At 42.6% G+C, this 10,906-nt stretch overlaps 1 protein-coding gene across 1 annotated transcript in view; it reads right to left on the bottom strand.

Moving 5' to 3' along the window:
* Positions 1-317: 317 nt before the first annotated feature.
* LOC148032908 (histone-lysine N-methyltransferase family member SUVH9-like) overlaps positions 318-10,906 on the bottom strand; it is a 34,033-nt gene continuing 23,444 nt past the window's right edge. The window contains exon 2 of the mRNA XM_087683601.1: positions 318-1,716. The gene's annotated coding sequence lies outside the window, so the exon portion shown is untranslated. The remainder of the gene's footprint in view (positions 1,717-10,906) is intronic.

Below are 10,906 nucleotides of genomic sequence, written 5' to 3'. Positions count from 1 at the left end.
GTGGCAACAATTTACAAGACTTTAAATTCTCTTTGCAGAGGAATACTATAAAAACCTTCCAGCTGGCGTATGCCATCAATTTCAACAACTGAAAACATCAAAAAAGTCTCCTTCCATATTGCCATAAATTAGTAAATTAGAAATTTTGAGAATAAGATTCAAAATGAGCACACGCCCATTCAAAAACAACTCTTCTATGAACATAAGACTGCAAAGAAATGCTCTTTCAGGAAACAGAAACAGTTGATCTAAAACATACTGAACTCAGATCAGCAATGATGTGAATTTTAGAATCTCCAGCAAATGATATGCTCCCAAATTCTAGCAATGTGAAGGCAACTTCAGCAGTAAACTTCTGACGAGTTACCCACCTTCCATTGCCACAAACAATACTGATAAATTATGTATCCAAGTTCTTGGGGAAAAAACTTATGATACTGCCAGAACTCACGTCCAACACAATATTCACAAGCTTACTTGTAATTAGCTCACAAGAGATGGGCATATGATAGTGTGCTTAATGGCAAACTGCAAAGGAGGCCATTTTCCACCAGTATTGGGATTTTTCCCCTTTTTTCCCCCCTCTTTTTTTTGGGCAGGCACAGTGCCCATGTGCAGATAAGATAGTTCACGGCCCAAATGAGCAGTGAGGCCTGATCACTCGGTGCCTCGCGGTGACACTATCAAGGAGAAAACATCTGAGCCTTTGAGGGGCCAAGAGTCTGGACTTACATTAGCACACCCTGTGAATAAATGTGCATAACCATGAGATGCACTATGCAAGATTTGAACCAAAAATATCAAAACTGAGCTCAAGCTCCAACCAATAGGATATCATATTTGGGACTCTTAAGCTTATCCATGCAAACCCCACTTAACTTATGTAAATATGTAAATGATCAATTTCTGAGCTGAGTGACAGCCATCCCTATGCTGCATGTTTATGCAGACATTAACTACACAACAAAAGAAAAGGTGAACCACACTGTAAAGTTTCCAATTTGGGAGCTAGAAGGCAAGCTGGCATGAGCTTCAGCTTTCACTGGAGAACCAGAATAGCCTTGTGCAAGTACATGCAAAACACAACATAAGACTGCATGAGTACCACCCAAAAAATCTGTAACTAGCCCATCAAAGGTTTAACTATTAAAGAGGATAGAAAACTAAGGCACTTCAATGCAAGACTTTTACAGCAATGATTGCATTGAAAAACGACAAGAAAATAAGACAATGTTTCTTTCAAACTGTTTTGGTGCAAGAAGAACAACTTCGATGCTCATCCAAGAAAAATACAAGGACTGTCATCTTCTTTACGTCACAATCTTTTGGCTATGGTTGGAACCACCTACAAGAATGCTCCAAAATGTGCAACCTTTGAGTTACCACAGTACTTACACACATGTTTCTTTCTAGTGTACAATATTCTGAGAAACATCATTTCAGCACCAACATGCACAATCTGTATTTTTCATGTCAGACATACAGGGACAGTTACTCTGTAGCTGCATCCTACACATAACAAGTTCATGTTGAGACTTTGGGCCACAAACCCACTAGATAAAGGGAGTTAGCCCTGTTTTGTATCTCTGAAAGACTTAACATGGTATAGGATACCCTCGCATGGCATATATCACAGGTAAACATGAGACCCTGTTTGTTGCAGGGTGTACATAAAACCCATGACAGCTGAATCCGTTGTCCTTTGTTGCAACTCATCTGCAAAACCATCCAGCACAGCATACAGTTGAATATATCTTCAGAACATAATAATCATTATGTTAAAACAGCTTCAACATAAGTAACTTCTGGAACATAGTTTATACAACGGGTGAGGTGAAACACTTAATATTATCTTCTTGATTCTTGAATAGACAATTGGCACTGGTAAAAATGTTGCTAGAACAACTAATATATTACTGCAACTGCAGAGGTAAGTGGAAGAAGCAACTGGGTAAATCATGTTAACTCTGGCAACTCTAGTCAAAGACCTCAATCCAGTAGCTTCATCTTTCATAAAAGGCCATCCAGCATCAACTGACAAACTCGTTACTTTCATTTCAAAATGGAGTTGTCAAGAGAGAGTGACACATAATGTACAAAATGAAATATCATCCTAATGTCACAATGCCAATAAACCCTTGCTGTTAATGAGGAGCGAAAGTGCAAAAGGGAATAAGGCAATGAGCAACAATGTATGATTAACAAAGGCCCAAATATATGAAAAGCCCGAGTATGGTGCATGACACAATTTTATTTCTGCCCAAAGGTCATCCAGAAATAGGGGATTCACTATCTCTCTCCTCATTGAAGAGTGGTAGAACTGATGGCCAGACCAAACTGACGAAACAAACAATGGAAAGATATGCTTCACACATATTTCCCATCACCAATCTGATTGGGAGTGTCACCTTCCGCAGACTGAGTTTGCTTATAAAAATACAAAGCACCTAGCTCAAGATAAAGCCTCCATGCTATGCACAGCTATGAGCCAAAACCACCAACTTTTTTTGGACTCAAACAAGTGAAAATGCAATCTATAGTTGAATTCTCGCACAATATACAAGAACTATTACAACTACAAAAGAAAGCCTACAAACAGCCAAGACCATGCAATGTTTTATGTACTTGAAGGTACTGAAAGAATTCGAGACAATCAGCATTACACGAAATATTACAACTACAAAGGAAAGCCCACAAACAGCCAAGTCCATGCAACGTTTATGTACTTGAAGGTGCCCAAAGAATTCAAGAGATTAACAACTAAATAGGAAAGAATAAAAACAGCCAAGACCATGCAACATTTTATGTACATGAAGGTACCAAGAGACTTCAAGACAATCAGTGCTAAAGCCCCTTGATCCCCTAGCATTGGTTTTAGCCTTGGATCACTTTTGTGACCAGCTGTAAATGCACCCTTAGGCTAGGGTGGCTGAAAGCCGTGTAACAGAGGATTTGGGAGCTCCACTATGCCTTATCTCATATGGTCAATACACTTGGACTCTATTCCCATAGGTGGGGACACCAGCCCTTGTGACGGGTGTTTGGCCCATTATAGTACACTAAATAATGAGCCCAATTGTAGAAATAATGTCAACAAACAATACCTTAGATGCAAGCAAAGGACATCCAAGATCCACTAAATACATGAGCTATCCATCACTAGGAGTCGAAATGCTAACTCTCCCTTGAGTATTAGGCTGTACTCTAAACCTCTTGCTCTATTGAACCTCAATGAGCCGAATCTAGTATCTGCTCTAACCGAAATGCATGGAGGTAAAGTTGTAACAACTAAAGAATGATCTAGCAAGTCACCCTCTTCCATCCATTTTTCATCCATAGATGAGAAATTTTGAAACTTCCCCAAGTAAAGTTAACAAACTTTTCCTCTAACCTTACTTACCCCAAAATCCGCACTAGGTTCTAGGCCTTTTACCCTTGGTTTACCTAGATCCTCAAAACTTTCAAATTACTAAAGAAATAGTATTCCAACTTAAAATATTACATCTATTGACTACCCCCAATACCTTGTGTACCAAACATATTAGAAGCACCAAATGCATTACCAAACATTCATGCTTGCATATCGGAAACTATTTCGATGTGCCTATACATGACTTTTTGCATTCCACATACCATTCTTGGATGCTTTTTGCCCATGCATTCCGTGCATTATCTAGTTGTATACCAAAAACATTCATGCCACACATACCAAAAGAAACAGTACCATAACCAACCATAGAATGAAATATGGATCCACCTTTAAAGTACCATGGATGTCCCATATTTGGATGGATACCTTGTCATCCAAAAGGCATAGTGTTTGCATTTCCAATCCCATGTACTTGTTGTCTTTGCCCCAAATCAAGAATTTGCATCTATTGATTCGATGTGTTGGATACATATTAGGTTGTACCACATGCAATTTTAGTGATACATTTTATTCTGAAGCATTAGAAGCTGTCTTTCCTTCTCTCACCCTTCCTACTCTTACTAGGTGACTGCATAAACTCAGCAAAACATGGGTCTTTAGTGAACTTTGATCAAGTATCCATAGCTATAATCAAGTGACCCTTAAACTTTGCATCAAAATCTTCTTCTTCTTCTTGCAAATTTTCAGCATCTTCATGGATTTAAGTTCCAACTTTGTGAACAAAATGAATATTCACACCAAGCTACCCATACTAAGAGCCCATTCCATAATCTGGCATTGCATTATTTTCATTGTCTTCTAATAAGGCAACACCATAATGTTTATTCATTGCTTGAAAAAGACATGTGTGCTGAATTTTACTACAGCTGAGAAAAAATTCAGCAAATTACTTGCAATCCAATGCCTCAAGTTTGCCGCCCATCTACTAAATGCAATTTATGCATCTTGGTAATAAAACCATTAAATCAGCCCACCTTGACGAAGAGGGTGGTGATATACCTGATTACCAAGTACATAAAATGAACTTCGCACACTACCACCTCGAGAAACAAGCGGCACCCAATTGAACCCAAAATTGGGACCCCTTTGCAATACACCTAGAATTGTAGCAAATCCTCCAGAAGATGGGAGGCCTTGTCGACTGGCTGTCTTAGGATGTGTATTTCTTTTTGGCCTCTTTTAGTGGGCAGCCACTAGCTGCCCGGCCACTTTTTTGGTCACTGATGTGGGGCGCCCATTTTAGGGCATTTTTAGGGTTTGTTCTTTTGCCTATTTATTGGTAGCCCCCCTCCCCACTTGATCACTTGTCTTCTTGCAGATTCCGACACTCCTCCCCCGGGGTGGTGCTGCCATCATCATCAGCCTGATCTGGTGCCCTCACTGACGCTGTGGGCTGCGTGCAAGGACTGATCAGTCTCCTTCTGCCTTCCCGTTTGTATTCAACATTCATTTCATTCAGTGCAGATTTCTCTTCCTTATTTTCTGCTTTCTCTCTCCCCCTCGTGTTCGTATTCCTTCTTCCGCAGCGCACTCTCACATGGTATCAGAGCCGAAGGAGAGTACACGGAGCTGAGATTTACGCGGGAGAACACCCACAACCTTGTGTTTGCTGGTCAAGACGTCTCCAACAGCTGAGGCGTCACTTTCTGCACCATCTCCTTGATCAAGGCGGCCTGTTTTGGTGTCAACCTATTTGCGTTTGATGCTGGCGTCATCCCCAAATTTGTGTTTTCAGCTTCTGTGGCTGCGTTCAACCTCTGGCGGCACTCCTCCAAGCTGGCGATCTCATTCCTACTTGCATTTTGAGGCAGGCGGTTGTTTTTCTATGGTGATTGCATCGTTAGCACTTGTGTGTGACATCATCCTTGTGTTCTGTGCAAGGCGGCCAGCTCAAGAGCTTCTGGTGTTTGTGTTTCTGTACTGGCAACCTTCCCTTGTTGTATTTTGGTGTTTGCAGATATCGAAGATGTCTTCTCATCGGTTTACGAGCTTTGATGACTCAGATGACGAGCTTTTGTCTCGACACTCATCTGAACGGAGGCGTGATTTCTATCACGAGGACCGTCGTCTGGAGTCTATTCCTCTTTCCCGTCCCCCTTCTATTCATGTATCTCGGCGAGCCCCTTCCAGTGGGCCGAAGATGCAGCCTTTGGTACCCCTTGTACAAGTACCCATACTTCCTCAGCTGCCCAAAGAGGACCGGTTGGATGGCTCCAACTTTTCTCTATGGTCCTGCAAGGTGGAATGTATCTTGGACTCCTTCGATCTTTGGGAGCTTGTTTCTGTTCCTATTCCCTGGCCTAAGGTGGATCCCGCCGATGGAACATCTATGGATCGTGCAACCTTATGGGATCAGCTCAATTCTAGAGCCAGATCTTTCCTCTTTCTGAGTTTGTAGGATTCTGTCCTTGTTCATGTTCACAGGTTGAAGACTGCAGCAGACGTGTGGAGAAAGCTCGCGTCTCTCTATCAACAGAAGACGTTTGCCCACCGGATATCTCTCAAAAAGAAGTTGCGGATACTCGCTATTAATGATAGTCCTTCCATGAAGGACCACATCAACAGATTACAGGATATGAGGGATAAGCTTGCATCCCTCGGTCGGACGATATCTTCTAAAGACATGGCTATGATTCTCTTGGCTCAGCTGCCATCGCCTCGGTTTGATGTCTTCTACACCAACCTTCTTACTTCGAGGACCCGTGCCCACCTTCTATTGGAGGAGCTATCCCCGCTTGTCTTGGAGCATGACGAGCGACTCAGAGAGGTCAGTGCTAGTGGATCCGACTCCACTAGAGCCTTTGTTGCAAGTTCGAGAGAATAGAAGAAGAAGAAGAAGAAGTCAAAGGCTAAGAAGAAGGACAGTTCTTCAAGCTCTGACTCAGATTCAGAGAGACCGAAGTGCCCACACTGTGGGAAAGGGACACATCCCGAGAAGAAATGCTGGAAGAAGTACCCTCACCTTCGTCTGGGAGCAAAGGGTGGATCTACATCGGAGCCTTCTTCTACCTCTACACCAGCTGTTACCCATGAGTCAGTATTCCTTCATATCCATGCTTTGGAGGAGGATCCTTCTTCCGTGGCTGCAGTGTCTTCTGCGTAGCCTTGGTTAGTGGACAGTGGTGCTTCGAGCCATATGACTCCCCGAGGTGATTTGTTACAAGATCTCCGTCCGTTAGAGGGTTCAATCACTGTTGGTGACATTTTATCGGTGCCTATTAGTGGTGTTGGCACATTGCCTTTGTTTACCGACCGACCTTCGAGCTCCTTTTCACAGGCCCTACATGTTCCAGATTTGGGCCTTTCTCTCCTCTCAGTTTATGGCCTTACGAGGCTTGGCACACGAGTGATCTTCACCGAGCATGCCGTTGTTACTGAGGATTCTTTTACAGGAGGTGTCTTATCTACAGGTTGGCAGGAGAGCGGGCTTTACAGGCTCCATTCCCCTTCTTTGATGCAGGGTCCTCCGAGGCAGTCTATTGCTACACCTGTTCCCGCTTGTGCACTTTCTATTGCACAGGTTCCTTCCCATCCCCCACCTCCTCCAGTGGTTCCCTTGTACCCCCCATCCCTTTTAGCGGGGGACGATCTTGGTGATGCAGCTGTGGATTCCCTGGCCCCTAGTGTTTTAGAGGGGGATTCCCAAGATCATGAGGAGCTCCTGCAGCGGCAGTCTACATCGACGAACTTCATCGACATTGGCATTCCTCTTGCCACCCCAGGATCTATTTCTTCTTCGGCCTTCAGCCACATCCAGGATCTTAGAGGGGGTGTTAGCAGTCATGTTTGTCATGCCTTGTCATCTCCTGCCTGTGAGCCTCAGTCTGAGTCAGACGAGGACATTAGGAGCTCTAACATGTCCGTCATGTGTTATGATGGGGGAGGCTAGTCACTGTCGACTGGCTGTCTTAGGATGTGTAATTCTTTTTGGCCTCTTTTAGTGAGCAGCCATTGGCTGCCCGGCCACTTTTTTGGTCACTGATGTGGGGCGCCCATTTTAGAGCATTTTTAGGGTTTGTTCTTTTGCCTATTTATAGGCAGCCCCTCTCCCCACTTGATCACTTGTCTTCTTGCAGATTCCGACACTTCTTCTCCCCCGTGGTGCTGCTGCCATCATCATCAGCCTGATTTGGTGCCCTCACTGACGCTGTGGGCTGCGTGCAGGGACTGATCAGTCTCCTTCTGCCTTCCCGTTTGTATTCAGCATTCATTTCAGTCAGTGCAGATTTCTCTTCCTTATTTTCTGCTTTCTCTCTCTCTCCCTCGGTGTTCGTATTCCTTCTTTCGCAGCGCACTCTCACATGGATGACCAGCAGCAAAATCCCCGGATTTGCCCCTTGATTTGAAGTTCTTAAGGGTACAAATTATGTCTTCTCTCCTTGCCTTGCTATAGACAAGTTAATTTGGAAGCAACCAACACTTGACCCCAAATTGGCACCCCTTGCAGTATTTCTTTAACTTGTATTTCATGAAACCTCTACTACACAGAGATTGCCCAATGCACAATTTACCAATTTCTCTACAACATAGTTGCTTGGAGTTTCGGAAATGGAGAAAGGAAAACACGTTTCAGAGTCATGAAATAGAGTTTCAACCTGAGGCTGAAATAGTGAAACAAAGAAATGGATTTTATCTATTTCCAGATATTTTAATATTAAGCATATATGAAAGGGGAATATCATTTGTAACTTGAACCTTTACACCAAAATACTTGAACTCCTCAACAATATAGAGGATGCATATAACATTAGAAGAGATTCAACAAGTATACACGATTCTACCAAAGTTTGTAGAATCACAATCCATGAGTTTCAAAAACTTTCAAGATTAAGATTCAAAACTCAATATGAAAGACTGCAATAGGCCATGAGTGATGATGTCAACACTAAACAATCATAGACTCATATTATCATTTATGTCATATAGACTCAAAAAGGAGAGTACTCATTAGACAGTGACATGAAAAATAAATACATGCAACATCATCCAAATGCCAATGATCCATGAATCAATAAGTCTACAAAGTATAGTACACAATGTACTGCCAAAATGATCATGATATCAATTCTCACATCCATGTAGTATAAATCACAATGTATCTACTATCATCTATGATCTAAAGAGTCACTCTACATCATACAAATTCAAGGGAAAACAATTTCAAGTTTGAGAGAAAATAGTTGCAAATAATGTGGACAAGAAAGGAAAAGGATTAAGAAGCCGAAGGATGAGGGTTTTAGGGTTTAGGGCTGTAGACAATTATAGATCTAAAGGGGGGAATCGAATAGCAGCAGCAGCTAAGGAGAGTAAGTAACAGTAAAAAAGGGTGGAGAGTAGAGGAAAGCAAATGCAAACTGCACGCAAGGAGGCAGAATAACCAAAACAACCCAAAACTAGGATTTTTCCTTGCCTATCCTAAAACCCCTATCTCAAAATGCGTTTCGGGCCATTACCATTTCTGTTTCAGCTAGTCGAAAACACCATTTCGGGGAGCTATGCTCTATTGCGCGGAATTCAACCTGCATGTACATAAAATGACCAAATGCTGCACAAATTTTGCCCAAATCACAAAAGCCCCAAATTGCACAGGGTCCAATGTGCCTCAATGTCGAGAAATTGGGTAAATTTCAGCCCAATTTGCACATGTACATTAAAAGCCCCAAATGTTCAGGACAAAATGTCACAAATTCCTGCAATTTCTGAGACAGATTTGCTTGTCCTGCAACGAATTCCCTAAATCTGGGAAAAGCCCCAAATTTTCCAGGTCAAATGTTGAGAAATTTCACTCAAATGAGAAAAATTTCAACAATTTTGGCGAAATCCCCAATTTAAATGCGCACAATGTCTGCAATTTCAATGTAGATGCCTCAATGTTTCACAAACAATGCTCAGTCTGGCGAAGCCCCAACTTTCTGGGCCAAAATTGCACAAATTTGACCTTTCGTAGTTGTGCGCGCGCGAACCCCCCGCGTTAGGCCAAGGAAAATATTCAAGAAATTTTTTGAAAATTGTGGCCCCATTGAGCTATGGGGCAGGTCGCGTGACCTATCCGCGTCAGGGCGCCTGCCTGACCGCCGTCCCACGACGCCACACACTGACGCCTCGTCGCTGGCGCAGCGTGTTTGGTGCCCGCATGCCCTCTCGCTTGGTCGTTGTTCCCTGCAGATGTCGCACCCACTGGTCCACACCTGCCACGTTGTCGCCTACTGGACCATGCTAGTCAATCATCACCTACAGTCATTGTTAGATGCTGCACCGGTCGACTGTCTCTCCAGCACACGGGCCTGCCTCCAACTCTCCTGCTCGCCTTTGAGATGTCTCTTGCCAGCTCTGGTCTTCTACCTCAACCTGACGACCGTTTGCAGCACCTTACACTCTAATACCAGTTTGTAGGATTCGATTAGGCACGAAGACCAAGGCAAACTGTCGTATGCATAGTGAGAGACAGAGAGAGTGCGAAAGAGCAGAGTAGAGAGTGAACACGTTTTTCGGTACAATGACGAGTGTACTACTTTAGGTTTTTAGATAGATAGATAGATAGATATATATATATATATATATATATATATATATATATATATATATAGAAAGTACAATGTGCTAAGGGTGCGTTCACACCCGTGCACATATAAAAGGCACGATGGCCCTTTATTCCCAACAAATGAGACAAGGCAATTTCATCAATGATCCCCCCATTAAGTATAATACGTGCCACAGCACCCTGACTAATGGTATCAACAAGAGAAGACATGTGAAGACCAAAGCCCATGGTAGACATCAGCTGTCGCAATAAAAACTAGCTAACATGATCAAATGCCTTTTCAAGATCAAGCTGAAGCATAACAACCTGCTGGCTAGAGGCTTTGCATAATCAATCCTCAGTAGAACATTCAAAATGTTATACATGATATTCCGTCCCTTAATGAAACCATATTGACGAGGATGAACCAAGTATAGAACTACTTTCTGCAATCTATTGGCAATGATTTTAGAAAAGATTTTATACAAAGAACCCATAATAGAAATGGGTCTCCATTGTTTCAAGGAAGTCAAAGAAGAAACCTTAGCAACAACCGAATCACTGCAATCTTCCAATCTAAAGGCATCAAACCAAAATTCAAAACTTGTTGACAGAAATGAGTTAATGGGTCCTTAAACTATTCAACATGGGCTGAAAACAACTCATTAGGAAGCCCATCCCAATCAAGGCTTTTCCTACGTGGTAAATGGGACAGCACATCCTCCACTTCAGCTACCGCTAAGATGTCAACCTCCATCAACCCATTCAAGCTTAACCTAATTACTAACCGAGTCACAAATGTATCGACGAGCAGAGAGAACAACATTAGAAAGAATCTCCTATGGACCCAACAAAGTATTTATAATAGTCAATGCGCATTTGAATGATGGAGACAGGTTCAGTAAACCATGTCACCTTGCTCATCCAATAAACACACAATATTTTCCTAAGCATAT

Source organism: Lygodium microphyllum, chromosome 8 (genome assembly GCF_053477565.2).
Source record: "Lygodium microphyllum isolate KBCC chromosome 8, Lygodium_microphyllum_v1.1.10, whole genome shotgun sequence".
Classification (NCBI taxonomy): Eukaryota; Viridiplantae; Streptophyta; class Polypodiopsida; order Schizaeales; family Lygodiaceae; genus Lygodium; species Lygodium microphyllum.
The sequence above is the reverse complement of the archived record's forward strand: the minus strand, read 5'-3'. Positions and strand labels throughout refer to the sequence as shown.